An 8,527-nucleotide genomic window follows, 5' to 3' on the forward strand; every position below is an offset into this window, starting at 1 on the left:
GCAAGAAAAGAAACCACTTCAGTCATTGCCTTTTTTTAAACGCCTAATCGATTCTTGATTGCACGCGCAACAAGACACTATCAAGCCTCCGCTGGCATGACGTCACCGGAAGTCGGAGCCCGCTAATTTTGATTGGTTATATTCGGTCTGGTGAGCCCACGACCTGAAAGTCTGCTTCAGCGCGTTTTCTAGACGTCACGCGCTGATTTTAACACTTAGCTCGCTATTCCTAAAATGTCTGTGGCTGCCCTGAATATGAGATGCAAGGTAAAGCTAAACAGTTTGAAGTTCTGATTTTTTTTTTACGTTGAAATACCTGGAGGTTTGTTGTTCGGTATTTTGCTCACCTTTGTTTGCCTTATCTACTAATAAAAATGCCTTTTGAGAAACGAATCATTTTCCCAGGAGAAATAAAGGATTCGTTTCTCACTTAATTACCACTTATTAGCACTATTTCAGTTGCCGATGTTTATAAACATTGAAAAAATCCAGTGTCTTCTTGTCAAGCCAAGACGAGTCGTCAGAGTCTTCTTGTGACGTCAGTCTCCTTATGACGTCACACACACACGAAGTGTCTGAGGTCATTGTGAAGATTTGACGTCATTTTATCGTATGACGCACTCTGTGTGTAAGGCTTGTAAGACTCTGTCTGTCGGAAACTGATGAAAAGACAATTTTGAATCTTTTTCCATCTTTTCGTGGCAATCGGGTGCAGCACATTCTCGAGGCATGGTTGTCACTATGGAAACCACGCGTCATAGGGTCACGTGACGGAGAACGAGACTTCGTGGAAGCAAAAAAAGAGTCCCGTGTCATTTCTCTTATTAAACACAACATTCTACTAAAAACCTTCAACGTTTTCCACATGAACACACATATAAATAGACGAGATTCAAATGTATCCTACTCTTTACGCCATTTTAAGCAGTTTTATTTTGTCTTTACAATCCCTTTAAGATATAACTTGATGGGTGCCACCTGGCAGAGATGAAAGACGGGGATCATATGAGAATCTGGTTACAGTAGTCATTGATTCCACAGTTCGATTTCAGTTTTAACTGTGGGGACGGTAAAATACGTGACACTGTGTTGGCCTGAAATAACAAGGAACTTGTCAGACACATCGCGTCTCGCAGCGTCCTCACGACATTTCCTCGCCTACGTCCTCTTGACAAGACGAGGGCGTTCTTGGATGTGATGTTTTTGTTTGTTTTATCTTGCATCTGAGTGTTCGCGCGTGAGCTCCCAGCATTGATCTTCGCTGCAACTATGCACGTAACGACGACGTAAATCGAAAGCGAGGCTACTCCTGGCAGGATCTCACCGCCGTCTGGCTGATGACGTAGTGAGGGGGCTACCAATATCAGGGTCAGGTGCACGGAAGACTTTGGACTGCATCACCTCATTAAAAGTCATGAACGTACCTTGGACCACGTGCAGCTAATTACTCTATTAATTGAACTATTAATTTAACTATTACTCTATTAATTGAACTCTGCGAGGTTGTGCATCTCCCGACATGTGGACAAGATTAGAGCAAGTGGGTGCCCAGTAGATATTACATTTGTTGCACCTTATGGATAAGCCATAACTTTACAAAACTAAATTAGTTGAACAGCACAACAACGACAATAACGGTCATAAAACTGACATTCATAAAATATTTTGTTATATTTTTTTTATTTCCGTTTCGTTTAAATTACGGCCACACATATCTTTTAATCTTTTTCTGAGACATAAGGAAATGTGAAAAGAATATTATCCAGCTTAAAAGCTTTCAGCTTTGCTCATCATTCGCACATATTTTTTGAACATTTTAGAAATGATTTGGGGCGAGATGTACAAGTGTTTTGTTGCGTGTGAATGTGAGAACTCCTGGATCACATCCGTCTCGTGAAAACGATTTTAGTGCAAAATGCTTACATAAGTTACAAGGATGGTGTAATTTCATACTTTTAAAAAGTGTTTGTTAAGTAAGTTTAACACTAAAGAGATAGATATTTAGCATAGTTTCATCCATTGTTATATTACAGAATTTAATTTTTTTTATTTACACTTTCTCCATAATATCACCGACTATTGTCTTAAAAACACTCGATTGATGCCAGCAGGTAAGAGACCCGAGTACACAACAGAAAGAAAGGGAAGAGGTTGTCAGGTCAAGAAAAAGCAGAAAGAGCATAAAAATATCTGGAACAGTCTTGGGTGGGATTTTACTCTCAGATTTTTTTCTTTTTGATAGCTGCTAGCTATGTCCCGACGTTAAAAACTATTTGATCCCTACAAACTATTTTCTCGGAACTATTTTTTAAATACTTTCTAAAAGAAAAACGTTTGGCTTTTACAATAATGACACTGACTTTTGTCTTGTACAGAGCGAAAAAGCCATGAAAAAAAAGAAGATAAGAAACAAAATATTTGTGTTAAATCCCGTTGGTGCTGTTGACAGTAGCATGAGAGATATTTCTACACCATCTAAGATTCTGGATTTAAAAATTTGAACAATTTGTACATTTTTAGTTAATAATGTAAGTAAAAAATGACGCCAGATATTTAAGTTACAAGATCGAGAGCCGAAAAAAAAAACCCAGGTCACGCATGTTTCTCGTCTTTCTCAGGTAGTACTGTCTCACAGTCTCTTTCGAAGTCCTTTTTCTTCAACGGAAATAGTAGAAATAATTATGACTTAGATACGACGACCTCACGGAATCGAAAACCTCGGCACAGAATTAGTCAGCTAGGAGAACGTGGGCCGGCGAGCCTCGTGACATTTACTGCGCACGTCAGCAGCATAACGGTTCTTTCCAGAACTTCAAGCCAGCCAACTGTTTGAAGGAATACAGTGTAGGGAGGAAAAAAAATTTACTTAAAAGAGGGATTAACGTCAGTCAGGTGAAAACATTTATGATTCTAAGTCACGCAGGAAAAGGAAATAACTTCTTAAAAAGGAAATAAAAGATGGTTAGGTATTGTAATGGAATGATAAATGTTTATAGAATGAGAAAGGATAAGTGTCCTTAAGTGAAAACGTGCACGCGCACGCACACAAACACACACACACGCACGTACACACACGCACGCACACACACGCACACACACGCACACACACGCACACACACGCACACACGCACACGCACGCACACGCACGCACACGCACGCACACACACGCACACACACACACACACACACACACACACACACACACACACACACACCCTGTTCGCGCATGACAGAACAAATTTCAGCAGAAAATGAATCTTAATTTTTTTTTCTCACAATGCATCGAATTTGCAGTTTTGTTTGTCTTTCATGGTGTCTGCCAATGTTTGTCGTGGTGTTTGGCGATGTTTGTCTGTCGTGGCTCTGACAATGAGGTACATGGGTGACCCGGAGGTTAACAACGAAGACCTCTCCTGTAGAAGCAGTTCCTTAACTTGGTCATATAACACATTATTATGTACTGAAACACTACACTTGATCCCTTCTGTACCAACCCTACATTATCATCTTGCATGGTCTTGCATCAGCACGACACTTGCGCCTCCTAGCGAGAGAAAGCCACTCTGAGAAAATCTGTGGGGGTGGGAGACAGTACCAGTACCACTCTCCCTAAGGGCAATTTTTCCAGACGACCCCTTCTGGATGAACGTCTACCGCTGGTTAGGTAAACACCGAAGACACTTGCTGGTGTGTTCTTTAAATCTGCCAGAAAATCACATCGACTACGAGTTCGATCTCGCCAGAGGGTGGGCGGAAGTCTGGGGCAAGCTTAATATTCTGGGTTTCACACGTTGTACTTCTACCATCATTGACCAGAGGAGGATTCGAAGTAACCACTCTCAGTAACACAATGGTAAGACCCTCGCCAGCAAAAATTGTGTATGGATGGTCGATAGTTCAGACCTCACCTCCGGCAATGTATTTTCTCAGGATGTGGCTTCTGTTTGCATCACAGAGCTGACCGTGGACCTTAAAACACAAACAAACACAGTAGTATCTGCCTAATTTTAATCTTTGCTCCTAAAAGTGAGTGGGTGGGGTTCTTTTTAAATCACTGAGGAAGATGATTGTTTGGTCACGTGACGTCGTGACGCGTTACTTCCGTCGCTTGATGCCTACTACTCACTCGCTGTGCTATTTTCATCAATTTTTTTGTAGAAGTTAACCATGGCTCTTGCCCGATTTTGTTATGAGATGTGATGAGAAAATTTTCCCTCCGCTGTGTCACGTTGAAGTCCTTTGGCCCAGATCTTTCCGAGTCGTTTCTTACACGGTACAGTCAAATCATTTGTGTTTTTTCACATTAATTAGTTATATGTCTACTGAAATGTTGTGTTGGACTTGTAAAGCAATAGACAAGACATAAAACAAGATGAGCCTACTCAGGCGGATTTAGGAATATGCAGAAAGGTGTTTGCGCAGAATATGCAGCAGTCGTTGTGTTCTTTCTTGACCTTTGTCCCAGAATCTCTGCAAAATTCTCTGCAGCTAGAGGGCCAATATTGAGGAAGCTTTGCTTTTTTTTTAACATCACACCTCAGTCGTGAGGGGTCGCAATTTACTGGGTCTTTTACTGATGCCGGTCCCCTTGCCGCAGCTTGCCGCGGTACTTTATAAGCCTCGGCATCTTAAGCGTTTCTACATCGGCAACTTGCACAACAGCGTGAAACGTCTGGCAGCTTGTCTGGACAGTTGTGTTCAGCCGTGAAAGATCAGTCACCCCAGCGCTGATGCCACGTCAATCGGCCATGACTGGAGTCCCAGAGACGTCACGTCCTGGAAACGTGAGACGGCAGTCCAGCTTGACGTCACGTCCTGTAAACGTGAGACGGCAGTCCAGCTTGACGTCACGTCCTGTAAACGTGAGACGCAGTCCAGCTTGACGTCACGTCCTGGAAACGTGAGACGTTAGTCCAGCTTGACGTCACGTACTGACCGAAACGGTCAAAGCTCCGGGGATCGACAGCTTGGCCAAACGTTTTCTACCGAGTGCTGAGAAAACTGACTCCACAATATCCCACTTACTGACATCTCAACGACGGATGTTTGTGATGACGTGTCAGCAAACTGTCCTCACAAAACCTTTGACACCCGACTGACTGATGCCACGGCAGCTAGGAATGCTAAGATCAAGGAACCTATCTTGATGTTATTATTAACTCGGAGAAGACAGTTACCCGGTGCTCTCTTGCCACGTTTGTAGAAAAACTCGCCTCAACCTTTTATTATTTCCTTTGAAGATTCTTTCAAAATTATTTAAAATGAAAGCAAAAAACAAACACACAGAGATGCAGGAACTAAGAAGAAACAGACTCATCCACAAGCTTTACAAACTGTGTACATCTAAACTTAAATTTACAGCGTAACTACTAAAACAAATGCACATCAGATTTATATTTTTCTAAAAGAGGTTTTTTTTTCCATGCAGTGCCAAATAAACAAATAAAGAAGAAAATTAAAAATACAAAAAATTAGGAAGAAAGGAAGGAAAAAAGAGGACTTAAGGCACAAATCTTAAAAGATGCCCCCATGAATGTATGCTGTCGTTTTTGCAAGGAAGGACAAAAATAGAAAGATAAATGCCAACGCCAGCAACGAGCGTCAAAGACCACGTGACTGCTATCAGACAATCCTCTCTCTGCTCCTCAAGACGATGTCACAAAGACAAGCCTGCAGCAACGATGTAGTCATCAAGCTTTGCCTCCAAGGTGATTATTACTGCGCGCGATTAAAGCTGTCGTTAAGAACTGATAAATCCTTTTGAGACAGCTATCTGCATCTTCTCTTTGAAAAGCGAGCTTTCTCCCAGAGTTTGTTTAGTCGGCAAGAAATTATAAAAAAGCTCTTTTTCGTGCGAAAAGAATGTCATATCCTGCCTCTAACTTAAAAACTGCTACCATTTAAACCTTCGAAGCATGGATGTGTGTGGGTGGACTGCTGTCTGTCTGACAAGACCAACGTTTAGCCTCTTGCGAAGTTCTCCGCTGTTAGTCTCGGCGAGCCTAAACAAAGAATGTGACTAAACCGGAAGCTTTGTACACACCTGCTACAATTTAAAATTTACTTAGCGAGCTTTACTTTAAAATCCACTTCTTCAGAGACATTAAAAATGAAAGCAAGCTGTACAAAATAATTTGGAATACTGAATTATACCACAGACTCAACTCTCAGAAGAGAGTTTTTACAGTGAATAAAAAAAAAGGTAACAGAAAATCTTTCCGTTCACCTGACAAATCGTGACGTCATGTGTCTCCAGGGGAGAGAAAGAGTGTCGATCAAAGTGCTGGCCGCTGATTTTGTGACTTCATATTAGAGAGTGTGTCCCTCACATTCCTCCTGGCCTGTGACACAAACTGAAGAGCTGTCCTCCCCGGCAAGGGCGATAAGACATCTGAAATGACAGTCCAAACATTGCCGCAGACCCTGACGTTAAATAAACGTAAATGCCGCCTATTATCTGCCCCTGTGTTACGTGCCGCCTTAACTTGTCGTCCGTCCTTTCGCCCCTGGCTTGTCTGCTTACCATGGGGGATGATTTTAGCTTATTTCGGGTTTTTTCATCCCTTCAGCTCTGTCGCTAACGGATTTCCGTCTCATTTTATCCCAAGGACCAAACTCGAGCTCAAGAGGGGAAAAGGGAAAATAAACAAAACCACACGCATGAATACAATTACATAAATAAATGTAACATACATATTGCACGTTCTTTTTCTTAAACTCTTTAATGAACGAACAACAAAACCGTATTTATCATACCATTTGATGAATATCATGATTTTCTGACAAGCAGAAACAAGAACTTTCTAACAGTAATAATTTGAGTTCCCTCCAAGAAATTCTAGGGCAGGAGGGAAAAGTCTGCACTCAAAACATTACGAAAGCAAAATTTTAACTAAACATTGCCTAAAGTGGAGAGAAAATAATGTTCACCAAGTTGTTTTTGTATTTTAAAACACTTATGAAAAATAAATATGTTTGTTCATGATCACTATAACATGCCAGGGTATTGCTAACAAATTGTTTTTAAGATCGACAGCCAGTTGTATCTAATTCCATATAGAACGATAATACAGCCTTAATAGTAAAACGATGTAAATATCAATGTGATTAAAAAAAATCACGCTTCAGATGAGTCTACGTGTCAACAAGATATTTGAAAAAGGACCAGAAGAACTTGGTATCCACAAGGCCTCTTCTCTTGTGTGGCAAACTGAGCAGACACTTAAAGGACAAGCACCGAAGGTCCTCTTTCACCGGACAGATGTCAAATTTTTGGTGAAGTTTGACAAATTTGTCACTAAGGTCACAGGGAAACCGATGGTTTGAGGGTGAAGCAAGACCTCAGCTGCGCTCAATCAAAAAGCCGAAGTGGTAAGAAAATTCGATTTTAGGTTGAATTAGATGACCTACCCACAGAAACATTCTCGTTAAATGTGTTATTGTTGGATCGGTTGGGGGAAAGGGGAAAGGACCCAAACTACCCCAGCCAGTCTGTGCATGCATGTAACTACTCAAAGATACAGATGAGTGTAAAAAAGCTGTAAGTGGCTGCATTTGTCTTTAATTAATCATTGTTTGTCTCGGTGTGCGTGCATTTTTGTTTTATTCATTACTCTCTTCCCATTAATGTTTCATTATTAAGCTTTCCTTGTTTTAATTATCAGGTTTTTTTTACCAAAAAACGTTAATATCGTCTTCTAAATTTAAAATTCTTTCCTAGTGCTGTTTTAGTGGAATCTTGATAACATATTGCAACAATCCTAAAAGTCCCTTCTTTGTTGTTGCTACCAGCTTGAAGTGCCTTTCCAGTTATATGCTGTTATTCCTAACCTTTTTCGTCCACTTAATGCCTCGATCAAGAAAGTATAGTTAAACATTTCTGGTTCAAAGTGGTACCATAGGTGATTAGAAGAACAAGTTGTAAATTCTATCACATTTTCTTTCTTTTTTTCTTTCTTTTTTTTTTTTTTTTTTTTTTAGATTGTGTTGCCTTTACAGCTTAAGGTTTTACCAACTCAGAAAACTTTTCTTCTCCAAAAAAAAAAAAAAACCCCTTCCTCGATAAGGAAGTCAAATGAAAGATAATTACAGGAACCACAACCTCGATCGAATTCGAATTGTCTCCCCGCGTGTCGGCAGGATTGCAAGAGTTAGACTCCTTGACTACAGCTGAAGTGGAAGCTAGTACGTCAACTTAGCACTGGCATGGCTGTGGCCGAGGCTTGAATATTTCATGTGCAGGCGCCCGCTGGACTTGTTTGTCTGGCCAACAGATTGACCGCCGGCGCGGAAAATGTGAGTCAGTCGTGGCGACAATGAGGAGACGCACGCCTGAGTGACCAGGTCACGTGGCAGGCCGCCACCACCACCAGTCTCTAAGGTCTTTGGGAGAAAAATTGCGTCGGGGGCTTCCAGAGAAATTACACCTAGCACACAGTTACAAAATTTGATGTAGATGAGAGAAGTTTCGAAGTTTAATGGAGGGCGTGTCACTGGCCGTGCTAACGTTAACTGACCGACTGTTCAT

The sequence above is a fragment of the Pomacea canaliculata genome, linkage group LG5 (genome assembly GCF_003073045.1).
Source record: "Pomacea canaliculata isolate SZHN2017 linkage group LG5, ASM307304v1, whole genome shotgun sequence".
Taxonomy (NCBI): domain Eukaryota; kingdom Metazoa; phylum Mollusca; class Gastropoda; order Architaenioglossa; family Ampullariidae; genus Pomacea; species Pomacea canaliculata.